At 39.1% G+C, this 15,141-nt stretch overlaps 1 protein-coding gene across 3 annotated transcripts in view; it reads left to right on the top strand.

Annotated features, from left to right (window-relative positions):
- FYN (FYN proto-oncogene, Src family tyrosine kinase) overlaps positions 1–15,141 on the top strand; it is a 266,012-nt gene that overhangs the window by 60,803 nt on the left and 190,068 nt on the right. The window contains exon 1 of one of the 3 annotated variants that reach the window (XM_049771189.1): positions 11,570–11,651. The exons of the other annotated variants lie outside the window; for them this stretch is intronic. The gene's annotated coding sequence lies outside the window, so the exon portion shown is untranslated. Of the gene's footprint in view, positions 1–11,569; positions 11,652–15,141 lie in introns of those variants that run through there. 3 annotated transcript variants of the gene reach the window in all.

Raw genomic sequence — 15,141 nt, 5'->3', positions numbered from 1 at the left:
GTTAATAATTGCCTTACATTTTGAATAGTACTTGTACTTTTGAGTTTCTTGCACATTTATTTTCTCATTAGATTTCACTCTGAACCATAAAATAGTTTGGGCAGGTGTAGGTGTAAGTAATGCATTGTTGGACACTGCATGGCCGGCAAGTGACACCATTGAGGATGAAATCTTGTTATTCTCTATCAGTGGGTGATAGTGAGTTAAAATAGTTTTTGAAAATCTGGCTTCAAACTTTGGAATATTGCCTTCCTTTATGTAAATAGGAAAAAAAATAAGGTTTTGTTTCTTTCCTAATGGTTTTCAGTTTAGTAGTTCATTTCTAAAAGGGTGTTTTGAAGTGAACTGATCCTATGAGATATGCTGAAAAATGAACCATGTGACCAGATAAGTGGGAAAATAGATTGTTCTGCCCCCAACCTCTTCTACGTTCCCAAAGCACACTACTTTCTTTCTGTTTTTGTTTGATTTTTTTTGGTGGTGCCAGGAATTAAACCTAGTGCCTCATACATGCTGGGTAAGTGATCTACCAGCTCCTTCTCAACCCCCGGTCTACATTTCTTTATATATATGCACACATATATATATAATTTTTATTTTGACCAAATTGGCTTACATATCTTTCACAATAGTATTTTAGGTATATGTTAACATTGAATCGGGGAATTCCTGTCACCAAGTTTGTCCTCCCCCCACGCCCCCCCCCCCCCCGTTCCCATCCAGCATCCCATGTCCCCCACCCTCACCCCCCGGGCTGCCAGGACAAGTGGTCCCCTCTGTGTCTATCTTACTACTTAGTGATTATATATCTGTTTGGTCCTGGTACCCTCCCTTATTTCCTCCTCTATTTGAGAGGTGGGACTAGATAGTTCAAGTTATGTGGTTTTGTTTGAAGAAAAGAAAAGCAAAAAAGTGGGGTAAAAATCAAATAAGCCGATGGGCATAGTCCTTCTAGAGGCTCTCAACCTCAGTTTGAGAGAGGACAGTAAAAAGGGAATTGAAATACCACAACAATACAAAAAGAGATATCAAATAAAATATCCAGTGAGCACTACAGCACTAAAGGCAAGCACCACATAATAGTCTTGGTCATGAAATAAAACCATGCCAGAGTGCAAAGAGAAAGATAAAATAACATAAAATAAAATTGGAGGCATCAACATCAATATCTACACCAAAACAAAGAAGTCAAAAAATAAAAATTAATAAAAAATAAATGAATAAATAGATAAATAATAAAAAGATTATTTTGTGCCTTTCTTTTTTTTCCTGCATAGGCATAGTAAATATTGGGGGCATTAGAGAGAGAATTTCCTTGGCCTAGAATATGCAGGGTTTCTCCACCTTTGAAGTATACTGTCATGGGATTGACTGTAGACTCCTTGTCTGTTCATTTACTCTCCCCTCGGTGCTTTTGTGGTGTATGGATGACTTCTGTTTTGTCTACATTTCTATAAAGGCTGTATGAAGTCATTTGATAAAGAATGTGAAATGGGCTTTTTCTTAATTATGATCAAATTTAGATAGTATATTTAGTCCCTTAAACCATTTTCAGTTTAAATATACAGTAATGTTAAGTATATGCCATCATTTTTTAATCTATTTCTTTGATTCTTTTATCTTATAAGCTAAATCTTTTAGAAACAGATTTTACAGGGATTAAGTTGATTACCTTGTATATAGCCCACCTAATTCTATTCCTGCAACACATATATTTCCCAAAATACCACTAAAAGTGATCCTTGGACATGGAGCCAAGAGTAAGTGCTGAGCACTGCCAGGTGTGACCTTAATCCCCCCTCCTTCAAACAAATAGAAACCAAAATTCTATCTCTCAGCTTAAGGAGCAACAGCCCTATGTTTCCCTACCAGCTTCTGATAACTCACACCATTCTGCTTTCTGTCCTTGAAGACATTAGATATATTATATCTCATACACTCTTTGTCTTGTTTATGTTTTGGGGTCACACACGGTCATTTTCTGAGGTTACTCCTGGCTCTGCACCCAGGAATCACTCCTGAAGGGACTTGGGATCAATATAGGGTGCTGGGGATCGAACCAGGTCAGCTGAGTGCAAGGCAAACTGTACTACCATTCTGGCCTGCAGTCTATGTCTTTTTGTGATTGTTTGTTCCACTCACCATTATGTTCTCAAGGCTCAGCTATGTGATACCTTTTGTCAGAATTTTCACATTAAGGCTGAGAAATATTTTATTGTGTGACTATCCCACACTCTGCTTCTCTGTTTAACTCAGGTTGGCCTCTAAGTTGCTTTTGTCCTCTGGCTATTCTGAATTACGTTGCTACAAACATGAATATACATATATCTCCTTGAAAGCCAGCTTTAACTTTTTTAGATGAAGATGAATTGTTGGATCCTATGTTAGTTACATTTATAATTTTGTGAGGAACCAATAGTGCTTGGAATATTTTTCTACCCAGATTTCACAGTTGTATTTAATTCCATAATTATTTTTTCACATAAGACGTCACAGAACACAAATCTCTTAGAAAACCCTTTAGGTGACATGAGACCAGGAAGAATTTTGGTTTGTTCTGAGGGGCCAGCAAACCTAAGGAGACTTATTCACATTTTGGCCAAAGAGCTCTCAGTTCAAGATCCTCAGCAGGATAATCTCAGGAACTGGGAAATAGAGGACGAACATGGGTGCACCACAGGGGTGCTGTGTGGTCTTTGAATATAGATTGACATCATCATCAACCAGAGCATCACAGAGAGAGATCCCCTATGGTCCCCTTGCAGAGAGGGACCTGGCTCTGTGCTCAGAAATCACTCCTGGCAGGCTTGGGGGACCATATGGGAGGCCGGGATTTGAAAGACCATTCGTCTGTGTGCAAGGCAAATACCCTACCGCTGTGCTATCTCTTCAGCCCCCAAAATCATCTGATAAGAATTTATTTTTTGGTTCTTGAGTCACACCTGGCAACGCTCAGGGGTTACTCCTGGCTCCATACTCAGAAATCGCTCCTGGCAGGCTCTGGGGACCATAGGGGATTCTGGGATTCGAACCTCTGTCCTTCTGCATAAAAGGCAAATGCCTTACCTCCATGCTCTCTCTCCGGCCCCTTTATGGAGGCAAGTTTTGAATTTGGAAATGCATTTGTTTCTGTCATTTCACCAAAGTGGAAAGAATGTCACCTGGTCAAATTCTAAATGGGCTTCTCTACCAAGCTTGTTGTGTTGATTCAATCTAATTGACCTTTCAAGTGGTTCATAAATAATTGAGGGATAATTGTCTACACTATAATTGTAGGTAACAATTCACATAGAGTTGATTTGCCTTCCACCAAATGAAGGGACCTTTGGGGCAAGGTCAGTTCACTGAGGATAGAAAGAAATGCTCTGTCCCCCAAATTTGTTACTTGAAAGATTTCTGGTCAGCCTTTCTCTAGGAGGGACTCTAGAAGTTCCAGCTATCAATATCTTGGAGGAAAGCTCAGCATGATGAAAACCCCATAGATGTCCAGGCTCTTTTCTCTAGATATTGGTTTAACAGGCTGACATTACTGCATACCACAGGTGGTTTACACTTGAATGTGATTTAATGAACAAAAACTACAATAATGGTGGCCATGTATTAAAATTTCCCCTAAACTGTAAGTCTCCTGAAAAAAAAAAAAAACAACTCGGGAGATTACTCTTAACTCTTTTATTTTTGTAAAGTTGGTGTTTATAAAGAATGAGGACATGGAGAGAACATAAAACCATGTAATGGATAGGGAGTCCCAAAGAGGCTTCGAGTCAGCCCACCATTAGGCATGGAACACTCAGCCTCTTTGCTTCCCTGCTCAAGAGTAGATAATGATACCTCTGAGGGAGGAGAGTTTCATAAGCTCTTTGAGATCCCTAGATGAAAGCAGCTACTAAAACACAAACTATTATTATTAGAGAGAGACTTTACTGTTCTGTAAATAAATACTATAGCTTATGCTCCCTGACTCTCACTTTAAATGAGTTCAGATTTGGCATCTCCCACTCCCAGCCATCTCCCTGGGATCCCATCAAGATAAGTTGCTTGGGAAGTTGTGAATAACCTTGGGCAAGTCACATTTCTTAATGGACCCTAGTTTTCTCATTCCTTCTAGCTCATAAATTTGTGATGTTATCAAAGATGAAACAAAAGAAGACTTCAGCTTCAAAGCAGAAATGTTTATCAGGTGCTCAGCACAAACTTTAGGTAATTGAGATAAACCAGTAAATAAAGTAATTTTTTCTACTTTGGGGAAAGAGTGAGATAAGCAGTATACTATATATATATATATATATATATATATATATATATATATATATATATATATATATATATATATATATAAAGGTGATTAAGCAAAATCAAGTTAGTCTGGTAAGAGGAATTTGGAAACACAGACAAATGTTTAGAAGGCTGGAGCCATAGTATAATAGGTAGCCAATTTGAGTTTAATCCCTGACACCCCATATGAACCCCTAAACCTTGCTAGGAGGGAACCCTTGAGTTTAGGGCCAGGATTAATTCTTGTGTACCACCAGGTGTGGCCCTACATCCCATCTTCTTGCTCCCCAAAAGTGTAGTTTTAAACTGACGAAGAGGAACTTTTCCATTATAAGAGTTGCTAGAAAATCAAATACTTCAGGGACAAGAATTAGTGTCAGGGTGTGTGACCAGCACATTCCAAACTGGCTTCAATTCCCAGAAGCACATGGTCCCCTTAACATTGCTGGATGCAGCCCTGAAGGCTCCTATATACCACCAGATTGTACCCTTGAAAGGAATGGTGGCTAAGCTGACTGTGAAACACAAGTTGGCCAAGAGTTGTCAGTATGCCCCCAGGCCTCAGCACTTCTTGGGAGGCCCCCTGCAAATAAAAACCTCATACCTCATTACTGGCAGGCTATAAACTTCTTCAGAGATATTTAGTTTAAAAATCAAATACTTAGCTTTTTAGACCCAGGGATCTTTTTATTTGGACACAGAGGGAATAGCCTAATGATCTCTTGGAAGGCTTTGTTTTTTTCCTCTAATTTTTATCATAACACTACTATTTATCAAGTTGGTCATAATACAGTTATTTCAGACATTACATGTTCAAAAACCAATCTAACCATTGGTGTGACTTTTCCTTCACCAATGTCCCCAATCTTCCACCCACCACCATAACCTGCCTCCATGCAGACACAAACAAATTTACTTCATACTGCTTTTTACAACACAAAGGCAAGTGGAATTCTCAAAATTTAGATCAAAAGAGGTCAGTTTGAAATGATTGCTATATCTCTCGATAGTGTTAATAAAGTCAGTGGTTAAGGATTTACTGGGTTGTGCTTGGTGCTAGTTGAGCCTTCTGTGTTACTGTTTGGGCTCACTGCTGTTTGTAGACGACTATATAACTTTCTCATAATATTTCCTGTAATCCTACTGGGCTAACATGTCTGTAAGATATTGAGGCGTTGTGTGGCTGCATGTTATCATGTGGTCCAGGATTTATAGACCCAAAACAAATTTGGTGGTTTGGAAGTTAGATAAGGTTAAGTTGCAGGGCTGGGCCATTTCTGTTGGAGGGTGTAGGGTATGGTGGTTGGCTGCTATAGTTCACACAGAAAATGGAAGCTGACTCCCTCACCCACTTTCTGAGAATGCCACAGAGATATCAGGCAGGACCAGGACTACCAGTGTCTGCAGCCATTATTTTCATTTGTGGAGCCGAACCATTTTTTTTTTCTGCCTGAAAGATGGCGGTGATGAGCAGAGATTGCTGTGTTTTCCAGTGGAGAGGTGGATGCAGGGGTGCTTGGTTCAATTCCATTTCAAAATATAAGACCCAGAGTTTTCAACTCTGTAGTCCAAAATCACTTTAGAGGATTTAACTACTCATTATTTGAAGACTTCTTTTAAAGAATGATTTAATGATTTATGAGAGGTAGCCCCAGGCACTTTATACCTCTTCTTTTCCCTCTCCCAATTTATTTCTCTCTGGTGAGTAAGCAATACACAACCACTTATACTGTTTAGATGTAGAATAAGCCAAAGGTGAGGACCCAACTTCTGGCATCCCTTCCAGCCAACTTTTCAAAGGCCAACTAATGTGCCATAATAATATAGACCTCCCATTCTGCATTTTACAAGAAAAGAACTAAAACACGGAGATGCTAATGACTCACGAGAATTAGAGTGAATCAAGATGGGTTATAGGACTTGCTGTTCACCCAGCGCTCTGACTGCCTGCCAGTAACCAGTTCCTAAATACACTCCTCTCATGAGGATACCACCTGCTTGCTTGTTTTCACTCTCTTGCTTTTGGATCACCACCTCTCCCAAATTTGATTCACTTAATTATAAGAAAACCAAGAGCATACTCACCCTAACCCTTCCATGTTGATATATACACAACCCAATTGCAGAACTTTGAGTCATATAAATATACCACACTGACAACTATGTTAAAATAGCTCTTTCTGTACTTGTCTTGTTCAACACAATTGGGGGGGGTGGTTGAAGAGTCCTTGACTGTTATATCCCTCTTTTTTCTCGCTAGCTTTCCTCACCCTTAGACACCCACGCTCCTGACTGTATCACAAAGACCTGCAAACTAGCCATATCAGGACTTGAACAGAAGTGTGGGCAAGGGGAAGAACCAGAAAATCAGAGCTAAATGCTATTTCAGCAGCTGGAGGAAATGAGAGTCTGGGAACATGTGGTTTTTATTTTCTTTTACTTGTACTCGTGCTTATTTTGTTTCTGGGCTGGGCTGTGTGACTATAAAGTTCTCTGTCTCATAGACATCCTCCATGGGACATATGGATGTTGAGGAACTTCCCCATTGTCTTTTCCCAGATAGAATTCAAGAACTTGAGTCCAGATCTGACTGGTTATAAAAACAGCATTACTGTACAATATAGTCTCATGTAACAGAAATATCAAGAGATTCCTTATTCCATTTTCCATATTAATGGGAAGTACAGTTATACAATTAACTTTTTGGTGTTTGTTTGAAGCAGTTAAATATGTCTTCAATCAGGATCTTGAAAACAAAATATGGAAATGGAAAAAAGAATGTCCTCCCAAATCATGTGGAATTAGGAACCTTGTTTTGTTTGTAAACACAGAAAGGCTCTTGCCCCTGGCTCATAAAGGTGCCAGTAAATTCTGTAGATGACCCTTATAGGTCAGTGATGATTTTTTTAGCCTTTTACAAGGTTTTTCTATTGACAAAGTGTTCAACTAGGCCTAACAGTCTGAAGAAAGGTCTTTTAGGTACAGAGATATGCAGCTCCTAACATACAGGAAGTTTTTTTTTTTTTAATCAGTTCCTTGGTCACAAATATAAAATACAGACATTTCTGGATGGATAAATTGTTTCAGTGTATGAAGTTGTGAACCTTATACAAAGCAGAAGCTTAGGGACAGAGGTATTTACAAACAACATATTTTGTAGCTGCCTAATCCTAATCTTCACTAAACACCTTGGTGGTGTTAATTTGGTCTAGGAGAGGTAAGGGCCCTGAGTGGAAGATATAGCAAGAGATCAGAGGAACAAAACAGATCAACCCAAGAAAATAACAAATGAATACTACAAGAATGAATGAGAGCAAGTCAGGTGAAATGGATGGAACAGAGTGACAAGACAAGCTAGGGCCAAACTACACATGAGCTGGAAACAAGGCCAGAGACAGAACAAAACAATCTCAGGAGAGAGCCAAGAAGTGGGCCTGGAGAGAAAACACAGCAGTTCGTTGTTTGCCTTGCATGTGGCCAACCCAGGATGGATGGTGGTTCAATTCCTGGCATCCCATATGGTCCCCCTATCCTGCCAGGCGCAATTTCTGAATGCAAAGCCAGGAATAACCCCTGAGTGCTGCTGCTGCTGCAGCCGCCGGGTATGACCCAAAAACAAAAACAAAGAAAAAGAGAGAAAGAGACCAAGAGGCAAGTCTCATTCTTGGCTAACTTGCTACTCTGTAGGTTTCTGTTCTCATCAATGACAGTCTACAAACTCCCTTCAGTTTCAGTGGAAAGTGAACCTTTTTGTACAGAGTGCTTTCACATGGGTTTTATTTCTTTTCTTTTTAAAAAGAATTTTGATTTGGGGCCACACTTGGCCGTACTCAGGTCATACTCAGACTTTGTTCTCAGGAATGATACCTGGCAGTGTTTGGAAATGCAAGGAAAGCTCCCTACCCACTGTACTATCACTCTGGGCCTCCCATAGTATCTTACTATCTCTAATTATATGTATCAGTTCATGAGGAAAATCATTTGAAAGTAAAGACAGTAGTATTATCACCATCTAGATTTCCCTTAATAAATTATGAATACCAGAGTGAAAGTGAAATAAATTTAGATGTAGATGTAAATAGATGTAGAGTAGATGCCATGGCAATGGCCGACCCTGTCAAGCTGTCATAGATCATCGCCAATTTTTACATCCTATAAATTTTTTGAGTTTTTAATGTGTGTGTTTTGTGTTGTTGTTAAGGTCATGCATAAACTTACAAAAAAGATCAATTCTTGATACCTTACCTCTATGTAAAGGCTGTTCCAACTATTTTCCCAATTTAAGATGAGCTGGATTTTATGTACCCCTTGCTTTCAGTTCTTAAAATATAGTGATATAATGATTAAAAATAGCATAGAAATGAAATTGTTGGGTGTGTTTCAGGAGAAGTCAAGCTGTAAATGGGAAGTTATTTCCTGAAGAAATTTGATCATCTGAAATCAGAACTTGAATATTTCTTTTTTGCTCATGGTAAACCTGGGTTTGACCCCTGATATCTCGTCTGGTCTCTAAGAATTGCCAGGAGTAATTCCTGAGTGAAGAACCAAGAGTAACCCCTGAGCACTGCCAGGAGTTGCCTAAAAAACAAAACAAAAGAAATCAAATATTGTGGATTAAATGATAACCAGAAAAAGTGTTTTGTGGTGTATTTTTCTTATGGGAAAACAAAGTGAATCCTTTAATGGATAGTTATGATTGATCAAATGTTTGCCTTTAGCCTAGCAACATATGAAAAGATCTCCTCAATAATATTTAAATGAGGGCCCGGAGGTAGCACAGTGGTGTTTGCCTTGCAAGCAGTCGATCCAGAACCTAAGGTGGTTGGTTCGAATCCCGGTGTCCCATATGGTCCCCCGTGCCTGCCAGGAGCTATTTCTGAGCAGACAGCCAGGAGTAACCCCTGAGCACCGCCGGGTGTGACCCAAAAACCAAAAAAAAAAAAAAATCGAATGAATAGATAATCACAATTTTTTTTATTTGACATTGTTCCTCCATGTCTTAATAAGTAAAAAAAAAAAAAAGCCACGAAGATAGAGGTGACAAAAAGCGTATGTTGTCTGGCCCAGTACTTTTTCAAAAAAATTAAACCAGCATTTAAAAGTCAGGGTATTTTACATTTAGAAAAGAAAAAATTCATATGTATGGTTCTTTAAAACCTGCATGATCCAGAGTCAGAGAGACAGTTCAATGAGTGCTTGTATGATTTGCATGTGGAAGACCCAGGCTGAGTCATTGACACTAAATAGTCCCCTGGGCATCACACAGTATGATTATCTCCCTACCACTTTGCCCCCTTCCCCCCCCCCCACACACACACACAAGTACAGAGCTAGGAATAGTTCCTGACCAGGAACTCAAAAAGCAAGTGTTGTCTCAAAAGCAAGTGTTTTTTTGTTTTTGTTTTTAATAAAACGTATGATCCAGAAACTTTGGGTTAGTGTTTTCTCTCTTTATTTTCTGAACTTTAATTCAGGCACCATAATTTACAATAATGATAATGACAGGGTTTCATTCCATCACCACACCGTCTACCATGTGTTAGTCCCAGTGTCTCCCTTGCTCCCCCTCCCCACACACCTGCAGTGATTTGCTTCCTATTAAAGACCAGTTTTCAGTTTCTGTTCTCAGTAATGCCTCTTAACAGCTATCTTTGTAGTTAGTTGTTTGATGGCACCCCTATCTATGATTCCTGGGCCTTCTTGATCTTTGTGAGGCCCCACCTGAAGTTTCTGACCCCAAGTATTATATCATGTTGATCATATTTGTTTCATTGATTTAGTTTGCAAAAGTAATACAAGTATTTTTCTTCACGTACTTGGCAAAGAAGGGACAGTCTAGTTTTTGCTTGCTCTAGTTTTGTCACTCATACATGCTACCTGTTCTGTGACATCTAAACTATGCCTGCTTCTCATTCCTTTACACTGTTTTTAACCCTGCTGCAACCTTATTTGCTCTGCTGCCATGGTACTGAAATAGCCATCTCCCAGATTAGAGAGTCCTCCTCCTTTCAAACGTGTCCTTGCTTGTGCTCTTGGAGACCTTGCTTTGCTACACAGTCTGATAATTGGTAGAACAGCCTTCCACTCAGTCTGTCTTCCCAGGCTTCCATGACCCCACCCTCTTCGGAATGTCTTCTAATTCTATCTCTGCTCTGTCTTCCTATCCATCGCCTCCTATGCTATCTGCTTCACTCGGTATGATTTCTTCACTCTTATTTAACTATCTGCCCTTTCATTCCCCTTCCCAGAGGTAATCCTGATTAACCTCTACATGGTCTCTCTTCTGACCTTGTTTCATATAAATAGAATGCCCCTATCTATGTTTTTATTTCAGAGATGAGCCTGCTCAGTATAAATTAGTCTCTTGTAATCTGCCACATTTAAAAGCTGCCAGTTTCTTAAATGCTGGTGTTTCCTAACCTAGCCTATTGAATGAATACCATGTTAACTATTGCTATGTGGCTTTTTTCTTAAGATTCTGAGCCAGTAGGAACAAACTTGTTTTCATATTTCCTTGAGTTTATAAAGCACCTCTCAATACATTTTCAGTGAGTAAATAAATGCATATTGGTATTTTCCCTTTCAATTAATAAAATCAATCTGATATTATACATATAATATTAAATTAATTTTAAGTTTTCGATTCAAATTAAAATATAATAATTTAAATTAAAAACGAAATACTCTACGCTTTATAGTCAATATACTAATGAAATCTCTCAAATACAGTTCATCTGTTTTTGAGGTTATCTCCTCACAGGCATATTCATTCATCTTACTTTCCTTATTAAGCTCACACTACTATGCAAAAAAGAATCTTGTACAACACTTGTTTTGTTTGGGAGGAGTGTCACCAGAGCTGACTGCTTTTATTTTGTATGTTTTAAATGAATGTGCTTGATTTTTTTCCAGGCAGATAGTATTTTGTGTGCAATGCACTCTTCATAAAAGTATCATTTTTCTTTAAAAAGAATATAAATGTGTACTGGTTGTATAAACAGAATTGGCTTAATACAACATCTCTTCAATAGAGAAAGCGTTGAGGTTATGAAGTGAGCCTTGTCAAGTACAATTTGCACTCTATGGCTGAGGGTTCCTATTCAGGATCAGACTGCTGCTAATAGCCCTGATTTAAGGAGAATCCAGTGAGAACATCTATCATCTGATCTCTTTGGCATGTCATCCAGGCTTGTGTCATAGTCATGTAATGTTCTTGGGTTTGTGGGATGAAGAAAATAATACTTGGAATTTGGACTTTATCATTAAGCAGTTTTTGTCAGGGGTGGCTGACTTTCTTCTTGCTCCATAGTTGAAGTGAAACTTAAATTTTCGCAATAACTCTCTCATCTCTAGAACCTCTGGAGGAGACAGCAAGGGTGAGTGTATGGAAATAATGCTTTAAATTTTTATTTGTGTGGAACCAGTGGGGGGAGTAACACTAACCTGACATCACTATTGGGCTATAATCAGATGGTCACTAATGATCCATATCAAAACATGGTTCTTACTGGTGTAAATTTGATAAATGAGTAAATAAATACAAGTAGGAAATAAAGAAGCAGAAAAGTGGGAACTATAAAATACCTCTGCAATGTACTTATCTCTGCAACTAATTAAAACTCTGCTCAAGGGGTTATTGGAATGGCTAGAACTCAATTTAATCTGGGTCAAGGTCTTGGGGAGCTGGTTCAAGTGCTGTGTTTTGAAAGAAGGGCTCAGAGAGAAAGGACTGCAATTTCAGAGGATCATCATAAAACAATGATCTCTAATTGAAGACTGAACGCAAGCCCAAGTTATGGAAGGATTTCAGTATTAGAATAAGAGTTTGAAATGTCTTCAAAAGAAAACAAAAAAACAATTTTCTTTTTTGTGCACTAATTCTTTGTGTTTGCATGTGATACTATAGTTTATGGTTTCCTTAGGGAATGTTATTTTATTTGTTTTAAATTTTGATGGACTTTGCCAGGCCTTTTTTCTTCTTTCTTTCTTTCTTTCTTTCTTTCTTTCTTTCTTTCTTTCTTTCTTTCTTTCTTTCTTTCTTTCTTTCTTTCTTTCTTTCTTTCTTTCTTTCTTTCTTTCTTTCTTTCTTTCTTTCTTTCTTTCTTTCTTTCTTTCTTTCTTTCTCTCTCTCTCTTTCCTTTCTTTCTTTCTTTCTTTCTTTCTTTCTTTCTTTCTTTCTTTCTTTCTTTCTTTCTTTCTTTCTTTCTTTCTTTCTTTCTTTCTTTCTTTCTTTCTTTCTTTCTTTCTTTCTTTCTTTCTTTCTTTCTTTCTCTCTTTTTCTTTTTCTTTCAAATTGTTGTTGTATCTCACCCTCGTTATGCTCGGGTGAATAGGTGAATAGAACAGCCATGATGTGTCAGGGATCAAACCAGGATTTTGTATATGTGCTCTACCACTTGAACCCCATCCTCAGCCCTCCACACCTTTTTGAAGAGTCACTCTTTAGGATTGTTGGTGATAGCCTACCTGAATGTAAGGGTGATGAATTAAAAGAGGAAACTCATTCTGAATTTCTGGGTCTAGGGAAACATGTGTGCCTCTAATTACAATGAGCCATTGGAAGGGGAGTACTTCACCAAGAAAAGGTGACAAAACAGATAATAAGGGAGAGCCACTGACAGCATCCAACACTCATGAACAAAGAATGTTCACTTGTGATGAACAATGCAACTTTTCACAGGCAGGAGAGCTGAAGAACCAGAAGCCTGGTGAGTGGGTAAGGTTTAGGTAGGAAGCTCTATCAGGGTCTTAATTGATAATGGAGAAAGCAGATGGACTAAGGCAATGTTTCTAACTTTACCCTGTCTTAGTTCCATCCTGTGCCCTTCTTTCTACTGGTTACTGGTAGTTTCTTAGTCTTGTGCCATGGTTACTATTTATGAGTTTCATTTGTGGGTCATCATGGATCCCAGTTAACAAATATTGGACTTAGGAGTAAAAGAGGGAGAAAGGGGCTAGAAAGATAGTTCAGGCATAAAAGTATTTGCTTTATTTGCTTCCAGCCCCAGTTCGATCCTTAGTATCCCTTATGGCCTTCTGCACATTACTAAGACTAATCTTGAGTCCAGAGACAGATGTAAGTCCTGAGCACTGTATGGCCAGATGTGGGGGAGGGAAGGAGGAATGGAGGGACGGAGGAGGGGGGAGAGAGGGAGAGAGGAGAGAGAGAGAGAGAAGAGAGAGAGAGAAGAGAGGAGAAAGAAGAGAGAAGAAAAAGAAAGGGAAAGGAATAACCAAAAGGGGAAAATGAGGGTCAAATGAAGGTCAAATGACACATAAGTCAGGGAGCTGCCACGATGCCATGATTTAAAGCAGCACTGTGACAGTATGAGATCATGTTTTGTATTATTGCATTGCAGTTTGTTCAGTCTTATATCCCTCAGGAAATAGCTGTGGCTCAGATGCAGACAGTTCTGGGTAGACACGGCACTGACAGCATCAGCAAAGAAAACAAGTCAGCAGTGGTAGTAACCAGGCAAAGGAAAAATCTAGTCCCCATCCCTATGTTATCACTAGGTTCCTGTCACAGGCTATGATCAGGCTGTTCTCTGAGGAGAAGCAGGCCCCTTGCTCAACAGAGAACAAGCAGGACTAACATCAAATAAGGGCTGATTGCAAATTCTCATCACCCTGAAAATGGAAGTCAGAGCTTGTGTTAGTACAGTGGTACTTTTAGAGAATTGAAAATGCAACTGGAGAGAAAGTATGGCGAGTAAAGTGCTTGCCACTTAACTGGCCCAGGTTCAATTCCTGACACTGCATAACCTTAAAAATAAAAACAAGGCCAAAGTGATAGTACAGGTGAAGCCAATGTTTTACAAGTGGCCAATCCTAGTTTGATCCACAGCACCACATGGCCTCACAAGCACTGTAGGGTTCAGACACATAAGTTTCAGAGCATAATCTTTGTAATCCTTGACACTAGAGGTCTCATTCTCAGACCCTTGCATTGAACCACTCATCTGGTTGGGAAGGTTCCCTCTACCTCTAGACAAATCCACAAGCACATAATTAGATTCAACCTTAAAACTTTAATCAGAAAAAATACTTTGGGCCAGAGAGATAGCACAGCAGTAGGGCATTTGCCTTGCCCGCAGCCGATTCAGGACTGATAATGGTTCGAGTCCCGGCATGCCATATGGTCACCTGTGACTGCCAGGAGCAATTTCTGAGTGCAGAGCCATGAGTAACCCTGGAGTGGCGTTGGGTGTGACCAAAAGAAACCAACCAAACAAACAAACAAACAAAAATCTTTAATCAGATAGATTAGCTCACTTAGCCACCAAACACCTGAAGGATTTGTTACTATGCTCCAGAGTTGTGCATATGTGGTAGTTGTCAGCATCTGCCTGGGTTGTTAGATTTCAAGATTTGCAAGTAGAGAAGCAGTAGGCATGCATTTTCTTCTAACAGTCTGTCTCTGCTCTCTGCCTCTGGCTAGATCTCACTAGGCATGGTTTTTTAGAAGGAAATACTACCAGATCCAAATACATAGCTTTTTAGTGATTTGGAGAACCGAGGCATTGGCATAGTATGAAAAAAATTTATAAATTATAAATTATATATATATTATATATAAATTTATTTATATAAATTATATAAATTTCTATAATTCAGTTAAGTGGCAACCAGTAGAGGCAGCTTGTCACTCATCACTCCCCATGTGCACTCTCTGCTATTCTTGCAGTTGACGGACTCGCAGGACACATGTGCACAGAGGTAATATTTGTTGGCCCCAACTCTCCAGACGCTGCCCACAAACATAACCAAGCACTGATGTAACCATGGGGCCTCAGTGAAGGAATTTCACTGCTCTAGTTTGAATCCAAAGAGAGATGCTTTGTCATTTGTTTATTAGGAATGCTT

Source organism: Suncus etruscus, chromosome 4 (assembly GCF_024139225.1).
Source record: "Suncus etruscus isolate mSunEtr1 chromosome 4, mSunEtr1.pri.cur, whole genome shotgun sequence".
NCBI lineage: Eukaryota > Metazoa > Chordata > Mammalia > Eulipotyphla > Soricidae > Suncus > Suncus etruscus.
The sequence above is the reverse complement of the archived record's forward strand: the minus strand, read 5'-3'. Positions and strand labels throughout refer to the sequence as shown.